Source organism: Gossypium hirsutum, chromosome D06, assembly GCF_007990345.1.
Source record: "Gossypium hirsutum isolate 1008001.06 chromosome D06, Gossypium_hirsutum_v2.1, whole genome shotgun sequence".
NCBI lineage: Eukaryota > Viridiplantae > Streptophyta > Magnoliopsida > Malvales > Malvaceae > Gossypium > Gossypium hirsutum.
Genome location: NC_053442.1, coordinates 31,692,076 through 31,708,355, shown reverse-complemented (window position 1 = coordinate 31,708,355; position 16,280 = coordinate 31,692,076). Strand labels below are relative to the sequence as shown.

Genomic DNA, 16,280 nt, shown 5'->3' with positions numbered 1-16,280 from the left:
TGGCTTTCACCAAAGACATGTTTTCTTCACCTTCTTCATCCTCCAAAGGGTCAAGATCTAAAGCTTTCTCTAATGGATCTTCTTCAAAATTTCTTTCCAAAGAAACCAAGGTTTTTATCTCTTCCATAACTAAACACTCCTCTGTCGGATCAGGAAATTTCATCGCTTTAAGAATGTTAAAGGTTACCTGATCGTCTTAAACTCGCATGGTGAGTTCACCTTTCTGCATATCAATTAATGTTCTTCCCGTAGCTAGGGAAGGTCTCCTAAGGATAATTGGTACTTCCTTATCTGCTTCAAAATTTAAAATAATGAAATCAACAAGAAAAATAAATTTATCGACTCTTACCAAAAACTCCTCGATCTTTTCTTCGGGATATGCTAAAGATCGATGCACTAGCTGAAGCGTCACAGTTGTAGGTCTTACTTCACCAATCCCTAACATCTTGAAAATAGACTTAGGCATTAAGTTGATGCTCGCTCCTAAGTCACACAAAGCTTTACCACAGTAAGATTCAACAATGTTACAGGGTATAGTAAAGCTTCTTGGGCCTTTCAATTTCGGTGGCAGTTTGTTCTGCAGGAACGCACTGCACTCCTTGGTCAAGGCAACAGTCTCTTACTCACTTAGTCATTTTTTCTTGGAGAGTATATCCTTCATAAACTTCACATAATTCGACAGTTGTTCTAAGGCCTCCACCAACGGAATATTGATGTGTAACTACTTTAGAACATCCAAAAACTTCTTGAATTACACCTCTTGTTTCTGTTTGTGTTGCTACAATCTTTACGAATATAGAGGTGATGGAACTTTCGGTTGAACCGGACAACTTTTCTGAGTAGGTACATCTACATCCATAGAAGATGTTAAAATATCTGAATTTACTAGGTTAGGATTCACCTTATCAGACTTTGCAGATTTTGATTCTTTTGCTGTAGGAACTTCAACATCTGGTTGACTCTTCTCAACGGGCTTATCTTCAACATCAATCAATTGGGGTTCTAGAATTTTACCACTTCGCAATGCCACTGCCTTGATGTGTTCTTTACCTAAATTTCTTGGATTCTCAATATCGCTCGGCAAGGTTCCTTGTGGTCTATTACGTAACTCCGTAGCTAACTAACCCATTTGGTTTTCCAAATTTTTCAATGTTACTGCTTGGCTTTGGATCAAAGCGTCATTCTTTTCCATGTACGCTTTCAACAAGTTCTCCAAGCTGTTTGATGCCTCAGCTTGAGGTGGTTTTAGAGCTTTGCTGATTAAACCCTTAAGATTGGTTGGGTCTCTACTGCAATAAGTTGTTGTTCAATCTATTTCCTTGGTTGCTCCAAGAAAAGTTAGGATGATTACGCCATGAAGGATTGTAGAAGTTGGACTGGGGTCCTTGTCCACTCTTATTTTGATATTGGTTCCCCACATAGTACACTGACTCGGGATTTGATGGACAATTCTCAAAAGAATGACCTTCCCCATAGTACACACAAGAAACTACTTTAAATGGACTTGGTGGTTGAGCTGTAAAATTATTAATACTATTAGTGGTTAACTGTTTTAACATAGAGAAAATAGACGATACCTGAGCCAAGAACGAAGTGAGAGAGTCAACTTTATGAACTCTGGCTACACGTCTTCCTGAAGTTGTTTGATTTGTTGGCCATTGATAGTTATTACTCGTGATCGTCTCGATGATCTCATAAGCCTCATTATAAGACTTAGACAAAATTGCACCATTCGCGAAAGCATCTTCCATCAATCTTGTATGTGCATTGAGACCATTATAGAATGTCTCCAACTAGATACAATGAGGAATCCCATGATGAGGACACTTACGAAGTAACTCCTTGAATCGCTCCCAAGCCTCAAACAAAGACTCATCATCCAATTGCTGGAAAGTTGTGATCTCGTTCCTCAACTTAGCATTTTTTGCTAGGTGGCAAATACTTAACCAAAAATCTCTCTGCTAATTCTTGCCATGTAGATATGGAACTTGGTGGCAATAAATTGAGCCATAGTCGTGTTCGATCTCGCAACGAGTACGGAAACAACTTCAACCTCAGTGCGTCTTTAGTCACACTGGCTATCTTGAATGAATCACTCACCTCCATAAACAATCGAAGGTGGAGATGTGGATCTTCCGTAGGCATACCACTAAATTGGCCGACCATTTGTAGCATTTGAAACATCACTAGTTTCAATTCAAACCGAGTTGCCTCAATATCTAGCCTTCTAATTCTTGGGTTTAACTCACTAAAAAGTGGCACAGCATATTGTCTAATGCATCGATCCCTATCATCGGTAATGTGGATAGGATTTCGTACATAATCTGCTTCATTACCTTGGTCTTGATTCTGATTTCCAAGGTCCATCTCGACTTGTCTTTGAGTTGTTCATTCACATCTTTTTTGTCTGAAAGTTCTCTCAATTTCAGGGTCTATAGGAAGGAAATCGATAATTCGATCTATGCTCATAAACACCTGAGAAGAAAATCATAAAAATTAAAAAGAATAAGTTAATAATGTTAGAAATAAATCAAATTGACAATAAATAATTTCACGAAAAAAATGACTATGGCAATAGTTGACAATCCCCGGCAACGGTGTCGAAAACTTGTAATGCTCGAGTTTGTGCAAGTGTACACAGTCGTTATCAAGTAATAAGTAAGTATCGAGTTATCGTTTCCACGGGGATTGTATTTGTGTTAAGTCACTTAATTTTTAAAATTATATTAACAATTTGAAAAATAAAAACAAAATATAGTTGAGAAGTGGTATAAACTAGATACAATGATCTCTAATGTAAATTATCGTAATATGCAAACTATATAAATGAAATAGATTTTAGCAAAATTTAACACAATTTGTAACAATTATAACATAAATAAACTAGGACAGTTACTTTAATTAAACTTAATTTATTATCGTCATGCTTAATAATATTCGGAAAAACATTCCATAGCAACTCGATCTTTCATGAGTTTGGAAACCAAATTAGGTCCTTTCGGAATCCTTTACTTAGTAAATACGCATTTTACTGATTCTTATTTACTAAGGGTATCTTAGCATTCATGTGAGGTAGCAGGGACGTGTTAGGTTTGAAACAATTTAATCACACAAATCTACAAACTATGCAGATAACAGAGCCTGGTTAGGGTTGTTATGCAACCTACAATTTAATCGGGTTAGGATCTAAATTAAGCATGCACATTTCAATTATGCGTCCATTGGCCGTCGTCTAGTTAGGATTGTTTAGCTAATTTAGGTGCATTTCAATCACGTATGAACGAAATACAGACTTGATTTTAATTGAAAACATGATCGATTGAGGCACAAACATTATAAACATGAATCACATAAATATTATTTAATCAAAATAATCATCCTAGCTTAAATAAAAATTAAGCTATCATTGTTGTAAACAATAACATAGAACTCATAGCAAACATATTTAAATTAAATTAAAGGAAAGAAAGATTAAACCCAATTCACAGTGGCTGTCACCCAAGACTCTGACTGACGAGGCTCCTTCGCTTCTTTGCGTTGCTCCTTTGCTGATGGTTCTCCAAGGTGGCTGACCAAGGGCTTTTTAAGAGGCTAATTTGCTAAAATCCTTATGCAAGGATGATGATAGGCGTGATATCTAAGAGAGTTGGGAGAGAGGATGAGAGATGAGAGGGATGATGGATGAGGGATGAGGGATGCCTAAAAAAGTGAGAAATGAGCTCTTATTTATAGGTGAGGCAAGGGAGGTAATTTGCTAAAATTAGGACTGTGCATCCTTTGAAACCTCCTCCAAGAGTGGCCGGCCATAAATTGAGGAAACGTGGCTGATTTTCCTTGATTTTTGGTCAATTTGAATGCCACAACAACTCAGGACTAAGACTCGGTCTCCAGCAAATCTTCAGGTAAACCTCTGATTTCTTTAACTTTTCAAGGGCCTTATGTAATTAAACCAAAAATTGGTCTATAATCAGCTATGTGTAGCTGAAAATTGGGTTGACTTGTTCCCCACTTTGGATGGTTTTGCAATTAGAAGAAAACTCTCAGACTTGTCAAAAATAGCAGGTAGTTTAGAGGACCAAATGAATTAATTTAACCACTTTAATTAATCAATATAATTAATTAATTAAACCCAATTTTATTAATGAAATATTTAAAATGAATTATTAAAATATAACATTATATTTTATTATTTAATTTAATCATGCGTGGCCCACTTCACAGCTTAAAAATATAATATGCTTAAAATAATATAAAATAAGTCATTTTATATATGAAAACTATATAATAAAACATAAAATCACATTTTAATAATTTTTATGTCCTAATTTCATATTTTCACATATTTCATTAATTTATTAAACAATTACTTGGTTTTAACAACAATTTTAAGTAAAAAGGTGATAAATTATATAGGAAAAATCCTATATATTTTTCCGTTTACACATACATGTATTGATTCATTCGTTACCTTATTAATTGTCTCGACCAACGTCGGGTATAGTTGGCATGACATAAGATTAGTGTATAGGATTATATTTTGATCTATACCGATGAGGCGTAGAGCGCATATTATACTTCAAACTTCCGATGAGGTGCGGAGTACACTTTACTTCAGTTATACTAATGGGGCATAGAGTGTAATTTATACTTTGGACATTTTGATGAGGCACTGGGTGCTAGATATATAGGTGTGATGGTTGGATGATCTATGTATCCATCTTGAGTCATTGTCCGGTTAATAAGGATCATAAAACATAAACTTCCAAATGATGGTTGATATGAAATATTAATTGAAAATGGTATACCATATATGTTTATTGAATGTGAAAATCGATAAAAAGTGAAACATCATGTGAACTAATTACAAACGAGCTCTGAGGGCCGATATGAATGTAAAACGAATAAGAGGATTCAAGATAGTAATAAGAAAAATAAATGAAATTGTGATATGTTGTGACATATATGAGAATGTGGTATGATGATAGAAAGTATAAGATGGTATATATGTGATATGCTAAATGTAGTTTGACATGAATTTGGTACATGAGACATGAATGATAATTTGAATTGTAGAGAAACTAATAATATTTTGATTGCATTCTTGTCATGTTATGTTTATCATATTATTTACTTGAATCATGGAAGTACCACTAAGCTTTATTGCTCAATATACGGGTTTTTTTCAATGCACAGGTATTAGTAGATCTCAAGGTCCCGAGGAGTGAAGTATTATCCAGATCGTAGCTCTTAATTCAGTAAGTTTGTATAGTCTCATTTCATTATCAATAAGTGGCATGTACCTAAGGTTGATTCAATTTTATGTTGTGAATTGTCATTTTGGTACCTTGGATGAAAAAAAAATTATTTGATTATAAGCATATGAATTGAAAATGTATATATGTATGAAGCATAGGACTTATATGGACTTAGATAAATTTAATGATCTTATGTATCAAGTTGTTGTGATGTAATGCTCAAATATGTTGTAATTTCAGTAGGTAACATCGCGAAGACATACCTTCAACGTCACGATGTGAACTTGCCAGTAAGAGGTGTCACGACTACAGTCCTCTGATGTCGTGTAACACCCCTTACCCGTGTTCCCCGCCAGAACAGAGTATGAGGTATTACTAGAACACAAACACTTGTTATCGTTCCAACTGAGATTTTTTTTAACACAAATTTTGACATAATCCCCTTTATAAATATGTAACCTCACTTGCAAATTTTCAGATCGTAACCTAGCCAGTTCCAATGTTTCAACCAACATTTATATTCTCAAATATATTTAAATCATACTTAACATTTTAAGTATCATGATTAACATTGTATAAAATAATTTATCAAATAACATATACTAACATTTAGGCTAAATACTTTGTAACATATAACATCAAAATCAAGTCTTCTATACATGCCATAATTTAGAAATATTGATTACAAAATACCAAAAGTTGTGGATAGTGTAGATGAGTTCCCGGCTATTTTCGAATTCCAAGCTGAACTGGTAACACTATAAAACAAGGGAAAAGAAATAGGAGTAAGTATATAGCTTAGTAATTAAGTATGTGATTAATAAACAAGTTTCTAGCATGTTTCCATAGATAATATAATCTTAATCACACATAAATTCACTATTTATTCAAGTTCCAGCAAGCTGTTTATTCGCGTCACAGTCACTAAATCATTTTTATCTAGAGCTACGAAACTCCAAAATAAGATCCGTAAATTTTTCCTAAAACTATACTCATATATATTCTTACCATAAAATTTTAAGAATTTTTGGTTTAGCCAATTAGTACAGTTTATTCTTTAAAATTTCCCCTATTTCACTGCTTGATAGCTCTGACCCCTCTTCACTAAAAATTAATTATCTCTTTATAAAGAATTCAAATGATGTTCCAATTTGTTTATCTTACAAATAGACTCATTTAGAAATTTAACCATGTAAATTACAAACCATAATTATTTTTTTACAATTTTTAATGATTTTCCAAACTCAGGACAGGGGATTTCCAAATCATTCTGACCCTGTCTCACTAAAATTCAAATATCTCAAAATATTTAACTCTTTTACCTATTCTGTTTCCTTTATGTGAAAATAGGCTCATTCAGCTTTAATTTCATATCTTATAAAATCTCTAATTCAATTTTCACCATTTTTGGTAAGTTTTCAAAGTTACACAACTGTTGTTGTTTAAAACTGTTTTATTTCTAAAATTACTCTTTAATAGTTTTAATACTTCATATCATCTTACTCAAGGGTCGATTCGAACCCAATATTCATCAGTAATCTTATCCATTTCACATGTACTTTCACTTGTCCAATTTCCCCTATGAACACTTCGGAATATTAACCGTTACTCGGTGGAATCAGCACTTAGCAACCACCTTATATTCAGTGATACGGGGAATGATCACATAACAACCCCTTTCACAATCAAGGATACGGTGGAATCAGCACTTAGCAACCACCTTTAGAATCAATAATTCGGGGAATCAACACTTAGCAACCCCTCGGAGAATCTGCACTTAGAAACCCCTTTTTGATCAGAGTTTCGGGGAATCTGCACTTAGCAACCCCTTACATTCAATGAATCCCAATCTAATCCGAGTGTTCAATCAGGAACCTTATTTTACAACATTTTACCAACTTTTTCAAATTTAACCACATTTTTGTAATCTACATCAAATATTTATTCTATATTCAATCATATCTCAACAATATATTAAATAAAATTAAAACAATGCATTATTCACATACAAACTTACCTCGGTGCAAAATATAGTAATTTTGCAATTTAGTCTACGATCTTTTCCTTTCCCCGATTGAGATTGATTCCACGTTATTCTTGATCTATAATATCAAATTTAACTTGTTTAATATTCACATTTATCAAAACAGTCATCGACTCAATTTTGGCAAAATTATGCTTTTACCCCTAAACTTTTGCATATTTCCACTTTTGTCCCAAAGCTCGGAAATTAAACTTCATCTCTTATTCTTATGTTTTATGACATGCTGAACATTTTTCCCTTCTATGGTAATATCAAATTCCCACTCTAACACTTACTTATGAACATTAGGTATTTTTACCGATTATGACGTTTTACTCGTTTTCACTTAAAATCGCTTAGCAAAAGTTATTTAACATAATTTCAAGCTTCATAGTCTACCATAAAAGATCAAAATAAATACATTTCACCTATGGGTATTTTTCCAAATATGAACCCTAGGTTAAATTACTGCTAGAATAAGCTAAATCAAATTACCATGACTCTAAAACGTAAAGGACATTAAAAACGGGGCTTGAGATCACTTACTATGGAGCTTGGAAGCTTGAAAACCCTAACTATGGCTTCCCCCTTGTAAAATTCGGCCCTATCTTGAAGATGGATAAAAATTGGCTTTTAATTTTGTTTTTAATTCATTTTAATAACTAAATGACTAAAATACCCTTCACTTAAAAATATCCTAGTTCACTTATCTCATGTCCATTTTTGTCCACAATTTAACCAATGGTATAATTTCCATTTAAAGACCTCCAATTTAAAATTTCATAATAATTGGACACCTCTAGCATGTAGAACTCAACTTTTGTTCTTTTTACAATTTAATCCTTCTGACTAAATTGAGTGCCCATTTCTTCAAAATTTTCGAATGAAAATTTCACAAAATCTTTCCATAAAATCGTAGGCCATAAAAATATAATGATAATAATTTTTTTTCTCGTCAGATTTGTGGTCCTGAAACCATTGTTCCGACTAGGCCCTAAATCGGGATGTTACATGTCGCAAGGTGAGTTCCTTAGAGTGTAACGTTGCGACATCCCCTGCTCCATTTTTCCGACAATACCCCCTGTTCTCCAAAGTCGCAATATCCTCTATTGAAGTCACGATGTTGAGCTTCTACCTTCAATGTCGTAACATGATTCCCTTAACGTCGCGTCGTCAACTCGGTAAATTTGAAAATTTTACATTTTAGTCCTCCGTTAACATCGATTCTTCGTAAAAGCTTTGGTAGGCTCATTTAATTCACGGAATTGATTAAATAACATATTATAATTAAGTGTTGAATTTAATAGCTTGCCTAAATTGTTTAATTGATATGCGAGAGCTGCTCCGCAAGTTGCGTTGATAGCTGTATCCCAACGAACCACAATATAAGAGTTACGAAAATATTAAGCAATTGAATTTAAGGGATTGAAAGGTGTTGACCTTTCCTTAGCTGAGAACTGGTTAGAGCCAACCAAGTGAGTTCCATAGCAGTTAGAATGTTCATCGCCTGAGTGTGTTACTTGTTGGTATCACTTCTAAAAGATTAGACATATAATGCTGGCTAACCTTCACCTGACATGTGCTAGCTGATTAGATTGATTGGATGTTCTTTTATTAGGAGTTCAAAAAGAAATATGTCAGCGAACTATATCTAGAAGATTGAAAACAAGAATTTATGATGTTGAAACAAGGTGATAATGCTAGTAGTCGACTATGAATGAGAGTTCTTGCTACTTAGCAAGTATGATCTCGAACTGGCACCAATTGAAGAAGAAAGCTTCAGGCAGTTCTTTTGGGGAATAAGAGATGAGCTTTGAGTTTAACTAGTTTCGCATAAACTTAAAAGTATTCACTGATCTAGCTAAATGAGCAAAGATGGTTAACTTTATACATTATGTAATTTTTTTTCAGTTTTAATTTTCTTTATGACATTGAGGGTTAATATTAAAAGAATAAGAAAATATGAAAATTATTATCTTGGATTTATGGGTGCTTCAATTTTTTTATATATTTTCAATCAAATTTAGCTATTCAATTTTGTTGTTTTTAGCTTTTTAGGTGAAAGTGTTACAAAGAAAATCAAGTTTGCAAAAAGAAAAAACAAGAAAAAAAAAACTAAATTACGCCATGTGTAAATGTTGAGGGTTTGAATTTTTAGAATCAAGACTAAATTGATACATGTACAAATGTTGAAGGTTAAAGTTGTTACTATGTCAATTTTAAAAGTTGTCACCATTAGCAAGCTGATGATCAAAAAAGACAAAATTGAATAATTAGGTGATTGTTTTATAACTTTTCTTAATTGGATGGTAAAAATAATAATAATTAAGTGACTATGAATATAATTTTCCTTTATTTAATTTACTTTATTTTCAAATTTTAACAAATTGACATGATTTTAAGATTAAAACTAATTTTTAAATAAAATACACCCATGAGATGCACAAATAAGAAAACAGTTCCTATACATTTGCATTAAATATTTTTTTAAATATTGTTGTGTCATCAAATTTATAATTAATTATTGCATTGATAACACGATCTTTTTTCCGATCTTGATAGCACGAATTTAAAATTAGTTAAATTAAAGATCTTTTTTTATTTTCATGTCTATTTTACGATTTATTCATGAAATTTGTGACCACTCATTTCAATAATATTATCTTCAAAATTTGGACTTGGATTCTTTCTTTTAAGTATAATGTACCAAAAATCAATATTTTCAGAATCGGACTGGTGATCGGATTGGTCAGGGCCACCGGTTCGTTAATCCAACATGTCTTTTCAGTTTGATTAAATAAATAATTTTAAAAATTTTAAAAATAAAAATTTAAAAATCTGGTTTAAGCTCGATCAATTTTTTTTTTGATTTAACCGATCTGTACTGATTTCCTAATCATGGGTGAATCTCGGGGGGCTGACAGTGGCCCCGACCTCCCTAAAATGAAAAATTTTACATTTTGACACTTTAAAATTTTAAATTAATAAAAGTAAAATTACAATTTAACTCCCCTAAAAATGATAAAATTTTAATTTAATGTTTTAAAAATTATTAATTTACTATTATAAAATTACAATTTATTCTTTTTAACTCCTAAAAACAAATTTCTAGAGTCACCTGTTACTAATCAACTAGCTCAATGCCTTTATTCGAGTCAATATGCTAATCAATTCCCGATCCTCCAACTGGTTCAGACAGCAGAGCATCTAACGGCAATATATTTAGCAACGTGGCAAAACAACAGACGACAAACACAACCAATTTCAAGGGCTCCTATCTACAATGTAAGAATTTAAAAACAAATGAAAAATGCAACTTTGCACTTTGAATTTCACATATCCATCACAGCACTAATCATGTTCCTTCTGAAGGTAATCACTTCCCCTTTTCATTTATTATTGTTGTTAAAACTTATCCTTTGTCTTGGGGGGCTTACTGATTTTATTTTTTGCTTTGTCTACAAGACTTGGCGGGCATCTGCATTTGGAGTTTATGGTTACTTGAATTTCACCAGAAATGGCTTCTTGTAAGTTCACTTGTTGCCCCTCTTGCAAAACCTTGTCCTTTTTTATGGAGCAAAATTGGCGCTTTTATGCATATTTATTCCTTTTCTGCTGATGGAATAAATAGTTTTTCTTATAACTTGATAATTGAAATTATAAGAACTCAAGTTTGAATCCTTCAATAATAATAATCAAAGCTAATATAGGTGTTCAGAAAATATCTCTGACACTTGCACATTTTCTTGACTCTGTGAGTTTGGGTTTAAGTTATTTGTTTTTTGTCGGCGCGTATCTTCACTAGTTGTCGCCTAATATTGGTTTCTCAGTACTGGTCAAAGAAGCCAGCGCTCTGCTCATCAAAGATTAAGTACTAGGAAATGATCTTTTGACATTATTGTATATTGTCTTTAAGATATTCTTTGATTTTCAGGGGACACTCCAAGAAATTCAAACCCGAAGATATGGAAATACGAATAGAGGGGAAGAACTGCGTGGTCACAGGAGCAAATGCTGGCATTGGTTTTGCTACTGCTGAGGCTCTTGCATCATGGTGTTGATTATTTTCTGACCTTTTTGCTTGTTTGATTTATTAAAAATAAACTTGCATGTACCTGCATTCTGTTTTCCTTTTTGTTCATGTTATCATGATGTTTACCGCAGTGGAGCAACTGTCTATATGGTGTGTCGTAACAAGGAGAAGGGAGAAACCGCTCTTTCTAAAATTCAGTCTTCAACTGGCAATCCAAATGTTCATTTGGAAGTAATTATCATCTATTCCTTGCTAATCTCTTGTTTTCCATGATGGATTCTGAAAAGCTTGTTTCTTTGGAATTTTCATAAATTAAGCCCTTACCTGTTTACAGTTTTATGGTTTATAATTTATCTACAATGTTTCAGTCTTAAATTGCTTATAAAGTATAGCTTGCAGGTTTGTGATCTTTCGTCCATCAGCGAGATCAAGTCATTTGCATCCAGGTTCTCTTCAAAGGATGTTCCGGTTCATGTTCTTGTAAAGTTCTATTTTGCTTATTACTAGTTAAAGTTTCCTCCAAGAAATAGTAGTTGTTCTACAGCTAGAATTGGGTGGCATCATTTAAGTTCTAAATAACTAGTACTTTTCTTCAATATCTGGTTGTATATATTTGTCTACCATTCCGAAACACTTGTCTTTGTTCAGTTGGTAACTTTATATAGACTGGGATCGTCTTCTGTTCCAATATTTAATGAGAAAGGGATAACATTTATTTAAGAGTAGCCTGCCATTCTGCTAAACCATTGCTGTATCATGTAACGCTTATGATTTTCTTCTTTTTAAATTTTATTTCCTTCAGGTCAACAATGCTGGACTGATGGAGCAGAAACGAGTTACGACATCTGAAGGGTGTGCTTTTCACTTTAACGACAAAATATTCGATACATCATGTGTTCTGTTCCTTCATTAAAACTGAGGAAAAAGAATAGAAAAAACTATTTGATGTCTTGTCTTTCTTATTTCCAATGTGCCTCCAGATTTGAGTTGAACTTTGCTGTCAATGTATTGGGCACTTATGCCACAACAGAATTAATGTTGCCTTTGCTGGAGATAGCTTCTCCTGATGCTCGAGTCATAACAGTTTCATCTGGTGGAATGTATACTACTTCCTTGACCAGTGATCTACAGGTAGTTGTTTTACTTGTCTTGGTCCATTCCTAAACCCCTAGCTATAGCGCTAGTTGAATTAATGGATACTTATGAATTCTCCTTTCATTGTAACTGCAGTTTAGTGATGGAAAATTTAGTGGGCAGAGCAATATGCTAGGAACAAGCGAGTTCAGGTCAGCTAAGTTGATAGCTTTTCTACTGCTAGAAGTTATCAAAAGTTATTATTCTTTTTTGCTGAAATAACATTTTAGATATTACATTAGATTTGGTAATATATTGCCAATCATTCAACTAAATTGAACTATCACTGTCTAACTTACCGAATTTTAGATTAGGAAAAAAAGGATATTATTGATATTAGGTCATAGGCTTTTATTGCGATTCTCCTGTAATGTCAATGTGATGTATGATCTTCATTTTCTTACTCTAATTGCAAAGTGCAACAACATTTTGAATCATATGGACATATCTAGCTAACTCTTCTGGACGAAACTAATTTGGTTGATTTTCTTTTATTGGCATGAAAAGAAATGCATTTCAGACAATTAATTTCCTAACTGGGTTAGATATGGCTGCAACGTTTATTATTTTTCCATTGTCAAACTCAATATGCCAAGAAAGTATGACATAAAGAATGTAACCCTGCTGCATGCTTGATGGGCCACTGGTTTATTGAACATGTAAAAGGGGAAAAACTTTACTGTATGATTTTCTGACTGTACGCTTCATAGACCTCTTGTTTACCAAACATGACAAAAGGAAAATCTTGCACCCATCTTTACCGTAGAACTTTGTGTATCTTCCACACTGCCCTTATATGGTGCCTGGTGGAACTCATGGATTTTGTGCACCACATATATTTGGGTCCACACGTTTGCATATTTGTTTGTTAAGATGGTAATGTTTTCAATATAGGCTTTGTTATTTCCAGGTATTGATTAGTAATATGTAAGTTACTTAACCAGAGGGGGGGGGGGAGAGGTAGAAAGTTCGGTAGTCATTAGGATTGGTAAACACCGCCTCTCAGGTTATTCTTTTATGGGGCTTAACCCTATAAATAGAGAAATTCAAATCATGACATTCAGGGAGCTTTCTCTACTGCACCTCTGCCAATATGGAATCTGTTCTCTAAAGTTCATAATACACTGTCATGATTGTCTTTCAAAGTTGATCTTGTATAACAAATGATAGACCTCAGGATGCCAAGCTTGTTTTCTGTGTTTCACATCCCAAACTAGGCAGCTAGCCCTTGAAGAAATGTCTAAACCTTGTTGCTATTTTTTCTTAGGTAGCACTAACTGAAAAGTGGGCTGAGATGTACAAGAACAAAGGAATTGGGTTTTACTCAATGCACCCGGGCTGGGCTGAGACACCTGGAGTAGCTAAAAGTTTACCTGATTTTAACAAATGGTGAGTTGTTTCTTCTTCCAAGCAGCAACTCGACTACTCCTACTCATCTTTGTCCAATACATGACACAATGATTCCTTTTTCAGTTTTTATCTTGACCTTTTTACCTTTGCAAATTCATTGCAGGTTATCGGGAAAGCTCAGAACTAGTGAAGAAGGTGCGGACACAGTTATATGGTTGGCTTTACAGCCTAAAGAGAAACTGGTATCTGGTGGTTTCTATTTTGATAGAGCAGAAGCTCCTAAACACTTAAAGTTCGCAGCTACAAGGCAGTCTCATGCAATCATAGACTCCATTTACGACACTCTACGTTCCTTGGTATAGTCTCAAAAAAACATTAGTTCCCAACCCCAAATTGTTCCAGGAATCTGCTTGCTGCATATTGCTTCTGCGTTATGCTGTTTATACGTATCTTTAGCTCATAGGAAGGATAATCAGCTTTATGTTATAATGCTTTTCCATATGTGCATTGGTTTAGAATGGGCACTTTGAAAGGAACTGTATATCAAATTCAGCTATAGCGAAAAAGAAGAATCTTTTTCTACAATCAAGAAATAGGACAGCCAGTTCAGTAGCATTTGGCTAAAGGAATATTCAAATGATGCAAAGTTTCTTTCTCAGGAATCTTCAATAAGCTGTTTGTACTCCTTTTTATATGTTCATAGAAACAGATGTTCTAAAATAAAATTTTCCCAAGAAAATTTCCTTGAAATGCAAGCAAAGAGCAAAGCTGATGAACTTCCTAAAAAACAAATGTCAAACCTCACAAGATAAAAATCATACAAAAGAATGAGAAATGAATCATTGAAAAATGAAAATGATAAAAGAACCCTTTTTTGTTTTGTTGAATTTTATTTGAAGTTACAACTAGTTACTTTAGTTACAATAAAGGAGTTCTCTTTTAGGAAAACACAAATTAAACAACCTCTATTGAAGACCTAATTAAATAGAAAGGATAAATAAATAAATAAATAAAATGACACAATAAATAGTAAAGATTCCTTTTGAACCTTCAAATTGCTATTTCAACGAAAATTTCTGTTAATTATTTGTTGTTCTTTACCCATAGTTTTATTGAATAGAAAAAGTTATTTTTTTGCCACTATATTTTTGAAAATGAATGTCTAAATATTCTTCAAAAGTAAGTAAATAGATCCGAATTATATAAAATGCTATTAATCTAGTGGTGGACGAAACTATTATTGCAAAAATCGGTGAATACAACCAATAGTCACTAAAATTTCATCTTTGGATCAAAAGCAAGCACATGGTGGAATACCACAAAGAGAAAGTATACCTACTAAAATAACAATTTGTGTAATGGGCGCATACTTTCTTAAACAACCCATAAAAACCATATTCTGGCTTTTTTCTGGGAAATATCCAACCATAGCTTCCATAAGTTAAAAAATTTTGGTTACCGGAACCAAACTCTTTTTTGTTATGAAGTAAAAATAAATATTTTTATTTAAATACAAAAAAATAACTCAAAAATTCTATATAAAAATATTTTACAAAGAAAATACTATATTAAGGTTATTGATTATTGATTATTTTCTATTTACATGGAACTTTGAAACTGCAAAGAATGTCTAAAGTCCAAAAGCACAAAATCAAAAAATAGTATGGACAAATCGTGAACCAAACTAAATTATCATAAATGGTTAGAAAAATCTAAAAAGATCTAACCGAACCGAATTCAACTCAGCACATCCCTAATGATTATAATAAATATAGGTTAAAATATTCTCCAAGCCCCTATAATCTTTGTACATTTGGAAATTAATCTCTTTAGTTTTATTTTCAAGAAATTTGTCCCACTTTTCATGTTTCAAAATCCATGTCCAATTATTAACAAAGTTAAAATTCTTTATATTAAATTCATTGGGGTGATGTTATAAAAATGAAATTAGAGAAAATGAGAAACAATTTTGGGTTCCAAACTCCTATGGGAAGTGTTGGAGGTTTGGCACTGTAGTGATGGCAGGGTATGGAATAAGAGCTTATTGGGGCTAAAAAAATTCACTGATTCTAAGATTGAAACTGAAGAAGATATTTCTTGCTTCTTTTCCTTTATTTATGGAAGCCCTAATCATAAAGTGAGAATCATGGAGTGATGGAATCTATCAAAGGCTTGAATCATGGAGTGAGCTTATGAGTAGAGTTAGAAAATTAGATTCTAAGGTCAATTTAAAAAAAATGCTTATAAAAGTCAAATAAATTAATGCATAATATTAATTCCTGATAAATCGATGTATATGGTTAAATGTAAGATTATTACAAAACTATTAAAACAATAACTAACAGAAAAGGTACGTACATCGAATAAATTTGAATAACACATTTTTTTTTGCAATTGTCCACGACATTTTCTCATGTGTTGACACCGTTGAGTTATCTTCTCTTTGTCAATGTTGTTAAAAATATGCCCTTCTTATGTTATCTCT

At 32.9% G+C, this 16,280-nt stretch overlaps 1 non-coding gene and 1 pseudogene across 1 annotated transcript; both read left to right on the top strand.

The window, feature by feature from the left end:
• Positions 1-1,809: 1,809 nt before the first annotated feature.
• Positions 1,810-1,916, top strand: LOC121218737 (small nucleolar RNA R71). Its single transcript, XR_005915214.1, has one exon. It is a non-coding gene; the product is annotated as a small nucleolar RNA R71 (small nucleolar RNA).
• An 8,578-nt stretch (positions 1,917-10,494) lies between these two features.
• On the top strand, positions 10,495-14,407 carry LOC121218548 (dehydrogenase/reductase SDR family member 12-like; annotated as a pseudogene).
• Positions 14,408-16,280: the final 1,873 nt, after the last annotated feature.